Source organism: Manis javanica, chromosome 6, assembly GCF_040802235.1.
Source record: "Manis javanica isolate MJ-LG chromosome 6, MJ_LKY, whole genome shotgun sequence".
NCBI classification, from domain to species: Eukaryota; Metazoa; Chordata; class Mammalia; order Pholidota; family Manidae; genus Manis; species Manis javanica.
The window spans coordinates 78965769-78983512 of NC_133161.1; the positions used below are offsets into that span (position 1 = coordinate 78965769).

At 33.4% G+C, this 17744-nt stretch overlaps 1 protein-coding gene across 4 annotated transcripts in view; it reads left to right on the forward strand.

Annotated features, from left to right (window-relative positions):
- Positions 1 to 17744, forward strand: part of SEMA3A (semaphorin 3A) — a 442921-nt gene that overhangs the window by 38106 nt on the left and 387071 nt on the right. For all 4 annotated transcript variants that reach the window (XM_073238902.1, XM_073238903.1, XM_073238901.1 and 1 more), the window contains one exon: positions 15459 to 15492. The gene's annotated coding sequence lies outside the window, so the exon portion shown is untranslated. The remainder of the gene's footprint in view (positions 1 to 15458; positions 15493 to 17744) is intronic.

Consider the following 17744-nt stretch of genomic DNA (forward strand, 5'->3'; position numbering starts at 1 on the left):
GGATGCATTTTTCATTGCTCTAACAGTCATAACCATTGCTTCAGTACATCTACTTCACTTTCTGGTGCAGCAGTTTTCTTTATCTTGCTTTGAAGTATACTATTATATCAAGAGGGACAGGTATTGTTTCTTCTTCTTAAAGTGTAACTAGAATGAAATCATCTAATAAAGTCAGGTTTGATTCATTGATGTGATCCTCGCACACAGCTTTCTTTGACGGCATTTTTATTAGCAAATGCACTTCTATACAGTTTTTTTCAAAGAAAGTCAAACAATTATTCTTAATAACTTAAGGATTACCCCTTACTGAAATCATGTAAACACCGGAAGACTATTTAATGCAGAGTGTGGCCTTTAGGGAAAGACAGGGAGTGCTTTCTTCGGTGGCTCCATTATATGCCATTTCCTGACTTTGCACAGAGTAATATAACATTGCATGGCACTGTGTGAATTAGCATGAGGTCTGCCTGTCATTCAGACTGAAACAATGTCTCATGAAGCACAACTCTGAAACTAGATTCAGAGGCTCTCTTTCCCTGCTTCTCACTGTTTAATTGGCATAATGGCAGGGATTCAACATGTGTAAGAGTACAGCTTTTATTTTTCTTCTTGATTTATCTTTGAAAAAAATGAAGCAAGCAATTGGGAAGTTTTGGAGTTGGTCAACATTAAAAATTTTAAGCTATCCCTGGCAAAATAACACATTACAAACCTATGAGGATGTTACCATGCAAACTTCCAATGTTAACAAGAACAGCAAAGACTGACAGTTGACAGAGATTCACTTCAGACAAACAGCTCCTTGTTGACTTGCACAAATGGTCACAGAGAGTGACCAATGACACCCAGTACATCAAGTTCAGATAGGTAGTGACTGGAAATGGCCACTCTGGTCAGTGACAGGTGAACCTGCATACAGCAGGCTGCTGCCAGGAGAACAGGTAGCCCAGTGCTGTTGCAGTGTGCAGGTCCTTGAGCATCGCCTGAGGCAGTCTGGCTGGTGGTAAAACACATAGTTGCCCTGTGCATGTCCTACTACATATGCTGGCTTTTAAAGATTTTTCAAATTAATTTTTAATAAACAGTTATATAGTATTATTTATATTTCATGCTAAGGGTCAATTAAAAAGGCATCACTAGGTTTAAAGAAGCAAGGGAATGGGATAGAGATCATCATGACACCAGGGCCACTGAAACACAAGATTTTTATTATTAGTTGTGCCACCACATGCTGTCTTTATCAATGTTTCTGGCAATGACATACAAATGCTCTCCAATGGCCACATCACACTCACAAGGTGTGTGATACCTACCTGGATTGCTGGCATTATCAACTCTTGAACAATGGGATTTATTCTCCATTATGGGCCTCATGACCTTATTGTTGTCCACAAAGCAAGTCTCATGAAACAGATCCCTCATACAGGGGAGTATTCAAGTGGGTTTGTGTTGGAAACTCAATTATTTTTTGTTTCTGTATATTTTTTAAAATCTTGCCTTAAAATAACAATCTTCAGTCTACTTAGTGTTTATTCTCTTTTGCCAAATGTTAACTTCCACAAAGTGGAAGAAAAGTGTAATCCTTCTATGAATCATCTTATTCAGACTCAAGTTTTATTAGAAAAAAACAGATGTTAAGAATAGATTTAAATAAGTAAAGATAAAAAAAATTGAAATAGATTTGAAAAATGACAAGTTAAACAAATACTACTAAATTTATTTAGAGATTAAGAGTATGGCAAGGGAACAGAGATTGCAAATTTAACCCATGTAAACTGTTCATTGATTTGAGGAAACTGCTGCAATACTGAATAAGGCTATATAGACTATAGAAGGAAGAAACAAGACTTCCAGTTTCTTCATCAACCTAACTGTAAGACAGGAAGTTAAGGGGATAATGCACATCTAAAAATGAAACTGTCCTATATGCAATAAGGCATTCCATGAAACATGAACTCAGCATATGGCTGGGTCTTTGAGGATTTTCAAACAGGTTTTGCCAAGGCAAATTTGCTATGATAAATTCGCTTTAAATTTTCAAACAAAGTAATTTTGTAAAGTAGTGATGGATATCGGGATTATAGAGACTTCATAAACAGAAGACTTAACTCCTTCTGCATCAAATATTCACCCACATCTAAAGCAAATTTCTATCTATTGTCATGCTCTATAAAAATCACTACTATTCCTGGTAAGAGTAATATGAATCTTAGGTTAATGATTTAGTTTCACTTATTCAACAATAAGTTTAGGGCTACAAACATCTGTAATTGATTTGAAAGTTATTTGTGATAGCTGGTCAAATTTGTTCCAGAATGATTCAAAATTGACAACAGGGGCTTTTCCCTGTACTTTGATTACCCATAGACCTGACTTTAAATATCACCCAAAGGGGATATTTTTCTTCCCAAAGCAGAAGCAGAAAGGTTTCTACACTTTTCTGTGAGGAGAAATCTTATGTGTGTTGCACATATTTTTTCAACCCAGCAATTTTGCTTCTGAGGATTTTTCTTAAGTATATATTTTAATCAATCACCAAAAATGTAGTGTTCAGGGTGTTCATGAAAATTGTTTAGATATTGAAAAGCTACAAATAAAGCAAATGCTTACCAAGACAGAACTGTTAGAAAAATTAGAATATTTTCCTGCAATGCAATTTTTTCAACCTGTTAAGAAGAATGTGAATGGATTTAGAAAATAAAGCTTTCCAAAATAGATTGTTAATTAAAAAAGAATCCATTTTGAGGAAGGCATGCAAATGGGACCACACTGGTATAAAAAATAAAGGAAAAAGTTATACAAGATCTCTTCAAAGTGGTCACCTAAGGGAAATGAGGGAACAGGTGAAGAAATGTTTTTTCATATGCTCAATTGTCCATTTGTATATATTTACTATGAGGGCAAACAAGTGTTAATTGAATTTTTGTAGCTGAACAATTACTTACATACTAACAAACATTACTAAGAAGTTGACTTGGGGATTATTATAACTGTGTTTATATGTTTATCATTTATAAATGTGTATATTACATATAAACATAGTTATAAATAATCATATTAAACTGTTATGAAATTATAACTATTTATAGAGTGGTGACAACATATTAGATACCATGTAAGCTTTCCATACAGCATCATATTTAAAAAGCACAAAATGCTGGGATAAATTTTGTCATACCGATTTTACACATGAGGAAATTACAGCTTAGCTGAATAATTTATCTAAGGTCTTCTGGCAATTAAGTGGCTGAACAGAGACTTGAACTTTTGTCTGACTACAAAGCCTGAGTTTTGATTTTTTCACTAATCCTAGTAACTTTTTAATGTAGTCATTAAGAATGTGTATTAGCATATTCTCCAAGGCTATAAAAATGTAAATTTTACATGTAAAAATGTAAACATTACATGTAAAAATGTAAATAATTAGCTGAGAGGTATTCCATACTTTCATTATTTCTAATAATGAAATACTTAATTGTAATGATAGAATTATAAATTAAATGATGAACAGGGCACTTAAATCATTGTGAAGAGGTAGGTGGGTAGATAGGTTTCTCACTTGTAAAATTGAAATGTTAATAGCTGCTCCACCTGATTCTGTTTGTTGAGAAAAGATGAGGTAATATTTAGGAAACCATGTAGGAAAATGTCAAGTTCATACAAATTTTACCTGTTTCAGGAAATAGAGTATTAAGATCCATTTTTTTTCTGATGATTCATAACATACATTTTACTGATTCAAAATATCTGTCATATTTTTGGAATTATTGATTGACAGGAAATATTTATATGGCAACCTAGACATAGTGTTTTAAATGTAACTGAAGATTGGTTGAAAAAGTTACTCACCGTCATTTTATGGTACATAAAATGAATCCTACAATGCATTAAAGGCTCTGCTCCAGATTCAATCTCACAGTCAATTGTTATAATCCCTATATGCTATAAACTCTAGACTCCCTTGCCCAACTTTCACTTTTACACGCTTTGCAGCTAGGATTAAAATCAATTCTCCGCCTACTCCATCCCTGAACCCCTATTGCTGAAGAGAAGTAGAGAGAACCACACCCATGCTGACAGGTTTCTCTTTAAGCTGATGACCTTTAACCTCAAGTAAGTCCTTCATGCTGCCTAGAAATCACATGAACTTGCACAAGTTATTCACTCTCCACCTCTCCTAGGACATTCTTTTACCCCTTCTCTCTAAATTAATTATAAAGATTTTGTCAGATATTTGTAGTTTAAATATTTTCCTCCCAGGTCATGGCTTGCTTATCTCTTATATTTAAGTGATTTTTTTCAATGAACAGAAATTTCTAATTCTGACCAACCTGAAGTTAGGAATTTTTTAATTTCATGGTTCATTTATTTTGTGTCCTAACTGAAAACATTCGCATACCTCAAATTTGCAAATATTATCTCCCTATGTATTCATATTGAATTTTACATTTCTAAATTTTATATTTTGTCCTGTTCTGGATCTTGATTATTTTGTATACTCTGAGTTAAGGGTCATGACTGATTTTTTCCATACCAATATCTATTTATGTCATCACCATTTATTAAATAAACTTTCCTTTCCCCACTAAACTCTCCTAGTGCCTCGGCTGACAGTCAGTTGAACCCTATACAAGTGAGTCTTATACTGGAACTTTCTTTTCTGTTCCATTGATAGATATAAATCATTGCACCATGATCGTACTGTCTTGTTGAGCACAAACTTAAGTAAGCCTTTAAGCCATATAGTTTAAATACTTCAAAAGTATTCTCTTTTTTAGATTCCAGTTTTGATTCTTTGCATTTCTATATAAATTTTAGAGTTGCTGGTTTCTTCAAAAGCTTGCTGAGGTGTTGAGTTAGTATTGGTTCTGTGGCTTAACTTTATGAGACTAGATATTTTAATACTTAATCTCTCAGTTTATTTAGGTCTCCGTTACTCTATAATAGTATATGGTAGTTTTCAGTGAAGAGGCCCTGACAATTTAGGTTAATTCCTAAATACTTTGTCATTGATGTTACTGTGATACTTTTAAAAATGTTTGTTTTTAAATTAGTTCTTGTTGGTATTTATAATTACAGTTGATATTTGTATATTGAACTTGAATCCTTTCACTATGCTGACTTTATGTAGTATCTAGTAGTTCTTTTTTGTAGCTTCCCTCGAGTTTTCTACTTATACAATCATATATTCTGCAAATCAAAACTGCTTTACTTCTTCTTTCCTATTTTTTATGCTTTTATTTATTATTTTTTTTGCTCTTTTCTTTGACTAAAACTTCCAGCATAATGTTGATGTGACTGATGAATGATGAAAATAGTTGGTGATGTTGGTGATAAAGAAAAGATGTGGTAAGAGTGTATCTCTTCTCCTTGTTCCTAATCGTAGAAGATAGATGTCCAGGGCTGAGCCACTACTTTCATGTTAGTAATAGGTTTTTCATAGACCATTTTTATAAGATTAAGGAACTTCTCAGTATAATCTTTTGAAGGTTTCAGTAAAAATTATATTTTAACAAAATGCTTTTTGTTCTCTATTGAGATGATCATAAAATTTTCTTCTTTTATTCTATAAATGTAAACTGCACCAATTTCTGAATGTTGAACTTTTCATAATGCAGTTGATTGCTTTGCACATATATATTCTTTTATATTGAATTATCATTGATATACAATCTTTTATTGGTTTCAAATGTACAACCCAGCAGTTCAACAGTGACCCATATTATTAAATCCTCACCCCCTCCAGTACAGTTACTATTTATTAAGGTAGCTGTACTACCGTCTCTGTGACCAACTTATATTGTGATTGTGAATTATTGTGCCTCTTTATCCCCCTCACTCTCCCTACCCACCCCACCTCCTTCCCCTTGGTAACCACTAGTCACTTCTCAGTGTCTATGAGTCTACTGCTGTTTTGTTCCTTCTGTTTTGCTTTGATTTTACAGTCAACAAATGAGGGAAATCATATGGTATTTGTCTTTCTCTGCCTTGCTTAGTTCACTGAGTGTAATACCCTCTAGCTTCATCCATGTTGTTGCAAATGGCAAGATTTCTCTTCTTTTTTTGGCTGAATAATATTCCATTGTGTAACATATACCTTTTTTATATGTTGCTACATTAGATTTGCTAATGCCTCTCTTAGGATATTTTCTGGGTTGACAAGATTTGTCTAGAGGCAATATTCTTTTAGTCTGTCTTTGTCAGGTTTTAATATCAGGTATGCTGACCTCATAAAGTGAATTTGGCTATGATCTGTCCTCTATTTTATGAAAGACATTGTGTAAGATAGATATTATTTATTCTTTTAATGTTTGAAAAAGTTCACTGGTATATCCATCTGGGCCTGGGGTGCTCCTTATTGGTTCATTTGTTTTTTTTGTTGTTGTTTTTGTCGGTAGGGTTTTATAGTGAATTCAATTATTTGACTTACATAGGACTATTCAGATTTTTCTGTTTCTTCTTCTGTCATGTTCATAAATGGTGCTTCACAAGGAATTCATTTCTTTCCTCAAAGGTGTGAAATGTATTAGCATAAAAAGTTTATAAACCTCTTTATAATCCTTTTTATATCTGTATGCTCTATAGTGATGTCCCTTCTCTCAGTCACATTATTTATAATTTGTGATTTTTCTCTTTTTTTCCATCAGTCTAGCTGGAGATATAACAGTTACATTAGCTTTTTATTAATTTTATTAATTTTAGACTGAGGATTTATCAATTTTCACTTTGATTTTTTTCTCTCATTCATACTATTTTCTTTTATTTAATTTGGATGTAATTTATTCCTCTTCTTATAGCTTCCTAAAAATGACTATTAGGAAAAGTGATTTCACTTAGGAAAGTGATTTACATTTTCTTATCTATAAATTTCATCCAAAACCCAGCTTTAGCTATATTTCACATTTCTTCATATATAAATATCTTGATTCTCTCAATCAGGAATTTGGGCAGTACCTGACTGGGTTGTTCTGTGTTGGTTTTACATGCAGTTACATAATGGCTAAAGCTGGCACACTGTAGTGTTGTAACCCCTGGGAGTGAGCCAGTCACCTTCTTTCTGTAGTCTTGTATCATTGTATCATTTCTCCACATGAGTTAGTTGAAATTGTTTATGGCATGATGACTTCAAGATACTCACTCTGCTTACAGGGTAGGTCAGGACTCCATAGGCAAGTGTCCCACGAACACCAGGTGGAAACCATCCCACTCACTGACCTAGCCTTCTATGTCACATAGTGTTACTTCGGCTATGACATGGCTGCCAGAGTGAACAGGTGGGAGAAGAGGCCTCACCATTTGATGACAGAAGTGGCAAAGTCACATTTAAAGGAGAGAATTCCAGACAGGAGATATGAAGCTGTATTTGGAAAGTACAACCTGCGACATTGTGATTGACCCATGGATGGGTAGTGCTTTTAAACAAAATACAATTTTATTTATTTATTTTCCTCCTCTGCTCCAAGTGTAATAATGGTCATGAATATTTGTTTATTTCTTTACCCCTTACCAAGTATAGTGTCTAGAACATGGTAGGTGCTCATAAATATGTGAATTTATAAATAAATGCATTAGTTCTGTCTCACATATTATGGATTTACTAACTGTATCTTTTCTAACCTGAAAATACATGTTTTAAATCCTCAACCTTTAAAGGTAAATATATTCTTGATTCAACAATACGGTATGAATTCCGTTTGCTTTATTTGTACTTTATGATCCTTAGAGCACTGGTAACATTGTCAGAAGTCTTCACAGGCACTGCCTTCTCACCCCTATTCCTTTTGTTTATAGACTTAATTCCTTTTCCACTTTCTAACAGTTACTAATTCCACATGCACGCTTTTTATATCCTTAATCTAAATCTTCTTTGTGGGTGGCTAACCTTTGACAGTCAGTGTTTGAAAAGTCTCACCAGAAAAATCCATTTTCAGGGCTCTGTTTTAATATCAGACATGATCCAGAAATTTTCATAGCACGCATATTTGTTCTGTCAAAATAAAATAATCAGGACTGCTGACTTGTTTAGGTTCAATAAAACACTGTAAATAAAACCAACCCCGCAGTCAGTAATCTAAAATAACAAAATAGTTTTGCTTCTTGAAATAGAATCAAGAGTTCAGGCAGGCAAGAAAGTAAGGTGAAATTCATCCAAGTAGGCACAGGCACCTTCACTTTGTCCTAGCCTTCCATGCTTCCTGTACTTCTATCCTCTCTTCTCCGAGGATTTAGAACGGAAGGAGGGAGCTGTGGGGGGGATGGGTGCATCCCCCTCCCTAGCCTCTGACTTAGGTTCCAAGGGCTACAAACAGGAAGGAGAGAAGCTATTCGCCAACATCTTGCTTTTTCAGTCGTTAAATCGTAACAGGCGAAGACAGTTGTCGGTGGTTAATGGTCATTACTGTAAGTCCATGTTAGGTCCCGCTGAGAAATCATTGAACGGAGAAGTTAGTTCTGGCTCTAAAGAGGTAGTTTTCTCACCCCGATTAAAAAATAAGCATTCTTCTTACCCTTTTCTTTCTAAAGCTGTTTTAGTGGGCATCTATAGAAAGAAAATCACCAATGAAGAGAGGGAGCTGAACAAGTGGGCTCCCATTCTGCCTTCCTGCTGTTCACCTTCTCACTGAAACTCCTTCAGTTTTGTTAGCACAGCCTCATCCTGCTCAGCCCTCTGATATATCGAACTCAAAAGAAAACCTCCTTTCCTTTAGCTTCTTTAGTGCATTTGAGATATATTGACACTTTTTTGGAATGTTGCTCTATTACATAGTTAGAATAAACTGTTGTAAGGAAGACACCTTAATGAAACCTGTTATAAGCTGAAATAAAAACGAAACTTTAACAAAATCTTTATTACAATATACAAGCTAAGAGCCTTCAAGGGCTATGGAGCCCTGAAGTGTTGGTCATTCCCTGCTGTCCTTACTCAGACAAGGAGGAAATGTTCTTGCCACACAGTTTGTGGGTTGAAAGGCATGACTTTCCAAGTGGTTTGCTGACAATCTGTGATGATACACATGATGAAGAAGGTCACACTTCAAGTTAGCCCCAATGTCTTGCCTAGGGAAAAGTTATCTGACCTATTACAGCTCCAAGAAAGAATGAAGCTTTAACTCTATGACGAGCATAAGCCCTGCGGCACACCCACTGCGATTACAGGGTTGGTCTTCTGTGGATTCCATCGTTAACACATTAATCTGATGCCTTGAAGTTGTGGCAAAAGCTGATTGAATTGGTTGAGCCAAACATACAATGTGGTAGGGCCATTTTATTCTGTCCATTTTTATTTTGTTTTATATACACGTACACACACACAATAATGACACAGTGTGTCATTTCAAACACACTATGAACTCCTTGAGCACAGGTGTATCCACTTCATTGTGGTCTTCCTATTTTATGTCTGAAATACTTATTTGTTGACTGCTACAAGAATAGCACTTAACCTCCTTTCGATCAACAATGCATAGTGCGTACTTTGCAGTCTTTGAAAGTCCTTGAAAATATATAATGCTTACATATTTTCCTCTACCTCTTTTCAGGATAGATTACTTGGTTTATAAAGACTTCCGTTGATTGTTCATCTGTCTAGCCATCAACTTTTATTATCTGTAAAAAATCTTTTGTTAACTTTAAAAAGTCAGCTGAATTTAGTTGGAGAGCTGTTAATGTCACATTGGCCTGAAAAACACCAATAGTGTACTGGGATATAATTAATTTAGAGAAATTAATTTTGAAAAGTATGTCTAAGAACTACTGATTATGACAAATATTTTAGTAGATTCACACAATTCAGTTTTTTGATGTTCTATTTGCTTTTATTCTGTCAATCTGGTTACTGCAAGTTTCAAGATGCTTTACTCTTGGCATTCCTTGTTTGAAAATACTGTCTATCTGAAATACTCTGTTCCCATGTATTGTAATGTAATAGCCAGTGTAAAAAAATCTTTGCTTTAATGTTTTTCTTTAAAGCAGTTTTCCTCTTTTATTAAAAAAAACTGACCTAAAAATAGAAAATACTGTAAAAGCATCAGATTAATGTTGAAATTAAATTTATAATGTTTTTAAATGAAATATGCTCTACTAAAATACAAATTGAGAGTTGTAGCCAATCTTATGGGCATATTACATGAAACTATCTTAATAACAATGTAGGTCTAAGTAATTGATGTTCGAGCTAGGTTGTTAACTAGAAAAAAACGTGCAAAGGAGAATGGCCAAAGCAGGGAGTTACTTTGAATACTGTCAATAAAAACTAATTACTAGCTCAAGTGACACAAAATCCCACCTACTAGTTCTGTCTACTTCAGTTCATCCTGTTATTCCTTTTTCATTGCAGCTCATCTTCCAGGAAAGATTAGCCCCTAAAGCTTATTTTCCTTTGATTTACCATATACCATTCTTTCTTTGACCCCTTTGGGAATCATCTTAACTATCCAGATAGCCTATTGTAAAAACCCCCTGTGATCTTTTATGCTGAAGGGTGATATACATAAAAGTACACAGGGCTGAGATGTTTTGTATGATAGTCACTGGGATTCTGCTTTGTCTGTGCTCCTGTCATGGAATTGAATTACTAGTACTTAACATAAACGACCGTTTAAAACTGTTTGGGGAAGCTGAAGAAACAACTTTTGGATAAATAACAATTCCTCTTTCAGAATAAGTAATTTTTTCATTGTTTCCACATACAAATAATTTAACATTTAGTCGTTTAAAGAACATTGGATAGGTAGATGAAGGAAACTGTGGCTTAAACTCAGTCACAATAAGTTGTGAATATATTGCCCCATTTGTGTACGAGAAGCATTCTACAGCAATTTATTATTCTGATTGACTACTAAAACACATACCATGTCACTTCTACATTAAAACATTCAATGGCTCTCATTATTATTAGGCTTTGTCCAAACTTATTTACATGGCACCCAGGGATCTGACTCATTTGTCTACTCGGAGAACTGTTTGCTTTTCAGTACACGATTACAGCTATACCTCATTTTGTATAATCTGCCTTGACTCCTCCAGAGAGTGGCATTCATTTTCTCTTCTGTGTTACTCTGAATGTAGTTCTATCATTTGGCTTATTGTAATATATTGCAAGTTTTGCTTATGTATACTCCTCTACTGCTTAACCACAAGCTCTTTGAAGGCAGGGTAACCAAGTCTTTGAATCTTTGTAATGTAAATGTCTACAGATGCTTGTTAAATTTACTGAATTTTACCATATTCCCTTCTGTTATTAATTACTAAAGCTGGACTCACTCATTATTCCATATTGCTTAGATTAAATTCTTAGGAAAATAATTAATAAACCCAATTTTATCATCAACTTTAGGCAGTCTTGCTATTTAAGCTATGGTTTTTAATTTTCTATAACTATTTTGGAATATATTCTGTCTTCCCCCACTTTTTAGCCCAAATAAATACCAACAAAGTTCTTTCTTCATTGAATTCAATTCAAATTTAGTGAGTTCTGACTCTAAAATGAGCATAGCTTTTTGTAAACCCATTAGATTCTAAGTGAGGCAAAATTTGACTTCTTGGTTCAAAGAAAAGCTTTAAAAGGCTAATAGACTTATAAGACTCCATGAATACCAAATAGCACATAAAAAGATTGTTTGATGAATTTGATATCAATGAATCACAGTTATGGAAACTTCCTTTAAGTGCTCATAGGCAGAAAGACAAGTGTAAATGGACTTAGTTTTCCTCTACATGCAAAGTTGAAATAAAATCAAAAAAAAATTATTGCCCCAAATGTCCTCTTAGAGTTACCCTTTTTCTAAAATATTTAGGGCAGTAAGATTATTAGGAGGAATTATTTCTCAACATAGCTGCATTAGTAGCAAAATTTGATGTTAAATTCTATTATATCAATTGACTCTTTGGAAAAATGATATTGAAGGACCATATTCTGAATATATGAGGCATTCAGAGCTTTACACTCCATAAAGATCCTGGAAATATTGTATATTTAGTTGTTTATTTCTTTGCCAAATCTAAATGCTGATTTAAATACAGTAAAACACACACACACACATACATGTACCCTTCTGTGCATGTGTACATATGAAAAAAATATGGAAAGCTTTGAGATAAATGATTTTGAACCAGAATCATTCACCAACAACTGGCTCTCCCAGCCAATCTGTTTCCCAGGTATCTATCACATGAATGCTGTTTTTAAAAAAATCATCTAATACAGGGTGAGGTAACTATGTTACTTATGAAAGGTTAGAAATACTGATTTTTCACATCAATGTTTTTGAATAATAATACTCTACCTGACTGGAAAAGTACATGCCTAAACTGATCATGACAATTGGAATTTGCAGTCATTTTAATTTTGGCCATTCTCTGTGTGAAATTTTTGCTACCTTTATTCTTTAACAATCATGTTTGTCTAGAAAGGTTTATGTCTTCCTGTCCATTCAGTATTGTAGTAGTTCTTACGTAAATGCCTCCTTACTTGTTTAGTTAACTATATTGTTTGTATAACATATGTGTCAGAATTTCCTTTTAATTAATTTTGCTTGCCTAAAATCAAGTATATATATCATGTTAATTATCTCCTAATAACTTAAAACTGTTGAACTATGCATATTTTCTTTTGAACATGTTATGTTATATTTATAGGCCCTGGAGTAATAAAATTATTAAAAAATGGAAGATAAATGAAAGGAAAGATTACTGCATTTTAATGAAATGAAAATTATTGTCAAAGACAGTGTCCCTGATGGGTTTATATTCCATTCAGGTTGACAGAGTAACAAATCTATGCTCCTTAACATTTTGAGAGAGGTATTTACTTAATGTGAAATTTGATATGTACTTTAACTTTTCTCCCGATAACTTGCAAGTAATATTTTTCAATAGCATAAAACTACTGGTAGCATATTAAGGTAACTATGGTATTTTTATGCTAGTTGACATTTTATTGATATTTTCATCAAATATATTTTCAGAAGGAAAGAGTCCATGTCCATTTTCCCACCTCACCTTCCTTTTTCCACCATTGTTCCCAACAATTAAATTAGGAGGCTGTAATATATTTTCACTGCCTATTCTTTGCTTAACATATGATTCTTTTGTACATCTTACCAGATAAGACGTCCTTGAATAAGAGATCATGTTCTATGTCCCCTTCTATTCCAACTGAAATTTTTAACAACAAGGAGTTTGTTTTAAGCCATTGGAATTTTTAGTTATAGCCATTTTGACAAAACAATTTATAAATATTTTCTATTTTGGAGGCAGTTGGAAAAGCTGGGCAAATGAGCATAGCTATCCACATAGAATTATTACAGCATCTATTCAACTGCCTATAAATCCCACAATCCCTTTAACATGGTTTCCTTCTTTAGTAAATGGTATAATTCTCGCTGTAGAAGCCCCATCCTTTGGTAACGCATGTCTCCGCATTTTCTCAGGGTCAGCCTCCTCACAAAATATGGGTGTTTGTTGATTAGCCAACATTTTGCTTTATTGCTTTAAAAAATACTTTAAAATGGAAAATAGCCTATATTAAAAATAAAGTTAGAGCCTTCCAAAGGAAATTAAGGAAGAATTTAAGATTTGGATATGAAACCTCGAGATAAATGATAAAATATCTGAGAAGGTAATGACTAGTGCTAGAAGGAATTACATTTAAATATCAAAAGTTATAATGAGCATAATGAGGTTTCTTTCTGCTAATAGCAAAGAAGGGAAATAATGTCAAAGTTCATTAGGAGATACCTAAATCAGGCTTATAAGAATACTACAATTTCACGAACATTGGGAGTAGAGAACAGTGTTGCTATGAATGTTTCTACTTTAAATTTGTAGTAAATAAATAAATCCCTCAACTAAGGGCTTGATAGAAAATTGAGTGAATATTTAAGTACCTCTTAATCTTTTAACTACATAATTAGGGCAGGGTGTATTTGCTAATTTTTTAAATGTAATAGGATTTATATAATATTGGTTGTGACTGCTTGACCAGATCAATTAACAAATATTTAGAGAAGACTAATCATAAACCTGACATTTTCTAGGCCCTAAATATATAATAGTGAACAAAACAGATTCAGTGTTTGCTCTCAAGGAGTTTGTATGTTTTGGGGAAACAAGGACAGTGAGGATAGACAGATAGATAGGTAGGTAGATAGATTTAAACTGCAATGACAAAAATGTAAGTTAAAGTATAGTGAATAAATTAAAGTAGTAAGTGTCTGGGGAGGAATAAAATTCTTTTTTGCAGGATGACTCAAGAAGACCTCTTCAGTGAAGTGACATATATGCAGTAGGGACTCCAGGTTATGTACAGGGATTGTGTTTACACCAAAGGAATAGCAAATATAGAGCCCTCAAGACAAGAATGTGCTTGGTGTTTTCAAGAAAAATAGCATGGAAATCAGTGCAGCTGTAGAGGAAGAGGGATGGGAAGTTCAGTCAAAGAGGTGTGGGAGGCCACTTAAACAGTCACATAATGATGGACTCATATTCAAGTCTAATACTTTCTGTCTTTTGTGCAGTATTGTCTTAGCACCAAGACTTACAAACCTCTCTCCTTTCATGCTGTACTTATTGGATAATAAGCATTTTGTTTTTTTACAAACTGGTATTATTATGTCACAATGAATTAAAATGTTACAGTGATTACTGTTTTTACTGGAAGGCAGGTTTAATACTTTATTCAGCATTACAATGCCATAACAGTTTTCAATGGATAATCAATATACATATTTTCTCAGTGAATGAATTAATTCCAATCTCTTTCTATACTCTTTAACTGCAAGCATAACATGGTCAAGAGCACCAACTGGGAGTTAGACTGAGTTTGAATGCAGGCTCTTTAGATCTGCATTTCTTTGGCTAACTTGGGAATCATAATTAACATCCTACATTTATAATAATCTAGTTTTTATTGAAACCAAGTTAGCTTTGATAACATACAAAACTCTACTCTTATACAATTTTGCCTCTACTCCTTATGTTGGTGGCACAAATTATGGTTTATATATTGTGTGCCCAATAATACATTTATAATTATTTTGTGTATTTGTTTTTTCAATCATGTAGGAAATAAAAAGTAGAATTACAAACCCCAAATTCAGTAACTACTGCAGCATTTTTACCCATAAACCAATTTAGATTAAATTACTCATATCTAAATTGATGCCTGGGACTAACTGATTATTAAGTGCAATATCCAATTAGAAAAATGAAGAGGAAAATGACATTTTTAAAATTAGCAATTTGTTATTATAATTGACATTGTTTAACTGCAAGCAATAAAAATGTTTTCCATGGTGTTAGGCTAAATCACTACAAAATTAAACATTTGAGCTAAATTTTATGATAGTAAGTCTATGGTTGAATAAAATAAAACTTTGTAATGGAAACATGAGCTAGCCATAGAATTTCTGGTGTGAGGAAATAAATTTACAAGCCATCTGTATCAATTTTTTTTTCAGGAACTTTAAAGTGAATATTCCTGTCTTCTGTCATGTAAGTAAAAATTTTACCCAATAATATTCATTAATTTAAAAATGCAAAGGAAGTTTTTCATCAGTTTATGACTTATAGACCAACATTATAGTTATCTATATTTATCACAAAGTTACATTTTGTAGTGAATCTTGTAATGAGTACAGAGTATCTAAAATAGGTTTAAACTTTATTTTTATTAAGGCAGAACACTACTAAATCACAGCATAGGTAAAACACTCTTTAGTCATGGTTGGAGTAGAGTTTTCCTGGATTGGAATTAAGTATCTATATATAATGCCATAAAATTTAAAAGAAGTTTACTACAGAACTTTAATTTAAGAATTTAAAAAGAATTCAGATATTTCTTCTCTGCAAATGCCATTCCATTTGATGAATTTGCTTTCCACGGTATGTTCAGTTTCTTACATTAAATTCCTTGTTCATTGTTTTAAAATGACCCACATAAATTCCTTAGAGAATGTGGCTGTCATTCTCAAAAATCTTCACTTAGAGAGTATGCTGCAATATCAACATTATACATATGGTAATACATTCTGTCATGTCATAAATGCAGCAGGTATAAACCATAAGTACCTAACAGAAGACAGTAGAAGAAAGAAAGAAACATACAAAAAAGTAGTAATTCCTGGAGCCTGTATGGAAAACTATTAAAATGTGTCATCTTTATGTACAAGGTGGTATTTCTTTTCCAGAGTAGAAATGTAATTTTTATTGAATTCTTTATATTTGTCTTGAAAAAAATTGCTTGATAATCAGAAATGGAAGTTTACTTTGTACACTGGAAAAATAAGTGCATTTGTATATGTGTTCTTTCTTGTGTGTGTCTGAATGTGTGTTTTGGGAAAACTGTGCAACATCCTTATACAAGACATTGTGTTGAAATTTAAACAAGCTTTTTCAACTTCGAATCATTCCTGTCTGGAGTACTACAGCCTGGGAAAGTGTCATTGTATAAAGTGTCTCAACGGTAGTGTTTGCTTTTGTTTATATTTTGGGTTAAAATGGAAGAACTCATGTAAATAGTTTAGGAACTTTAGAAATCCTTCGTAGACAAATCGAAAGGCTTGTTTTTAAAATAACCCATCCAGCCTAATCCTTATAACACTTAGAGCACAACTACAAAGATTGCTCATCAGGAAAGGATAAATGGAATATGGTGATGTTTCTTTGTAAATGATGGAGCTCTTGTTTCATTTGCCTCTTACTTTGAACCATTTCTATATCAAAGTCATGTTTAGTAGTGAAAGAGCTTTGGGGGGATTTCTGACTGACAGGTACCATTACTAATAAATTGCCTCAGAATGGAAAAATGTGACCCTTCAGGTGGTTCAACCACATTGTTTGCAAACTGTGACTAAGTATCAAATTCCAGCTCTTTTGCTAAGCACTCACCATGGAACAATACAGTTCCACTCTTTAGTGTTTTGGCACTGATTGTGTAGGTCATAATTAGAGATTCAGCTGGGGATGAATGGAAAAGAATGTGGCTGTGCAATTGGCTGTAACAAATCTGACCCTGCTTGATTCTTACTCCTGAAAAACCTGTGACCTCCTGTAGCCTTTTGCATGATCCATGTATGTTGTTAGCCCTGCCTCCCTACCAATCTTTTCATCAGTAAACTTGTCAAGCCATTGCTTTGCTTTGTAGTCTTATCAAGGCGTTCATTTAAGCTATCATAAATAGCATCTAGGAGTTCAAAGTTTGCCCAGCACAGCAAGAAAAGCCGCAATGGGTTTCTTAGGAAGGAAGGTGAGAAATGTTACAGAACTTCATAGAAATCATGGATTTTTACAATAAGTACATATTTGAAGTAGGGAAGAACCACAAGAGAATGGAATCATGGGGGAGAGAGATACAAGGTGTCTATTTTATAGTATCTATTATATTACCAGGACTCAATTTCACGAGTTGTATTTAATCTATCAAGATCCAGTGTATAGGTGGTCCATGACCTCTTGTTGAAAAAAAGAAGACAAACCTGAATCTAAAAAATTGTCTTTCTTAATCCAGCCATTTCACGTTGACATGAGAAAAAACTAACACCAGAAAATTTCTTAATGTATACAGGGGAATACATTATTTTTCAATGGAATTTTTATGTTTTTTAAATTTTACAAAGTTTAATAAACTTGAGCCCATTCCACTTTATCCCATTTGTTTTGTTTTAATAGTAGAATGCAAGACTATATCATCATATCCAAATGTCAATATTTTAAGCAGTGGTTGCAGTTCTAATAGTCATTTATTT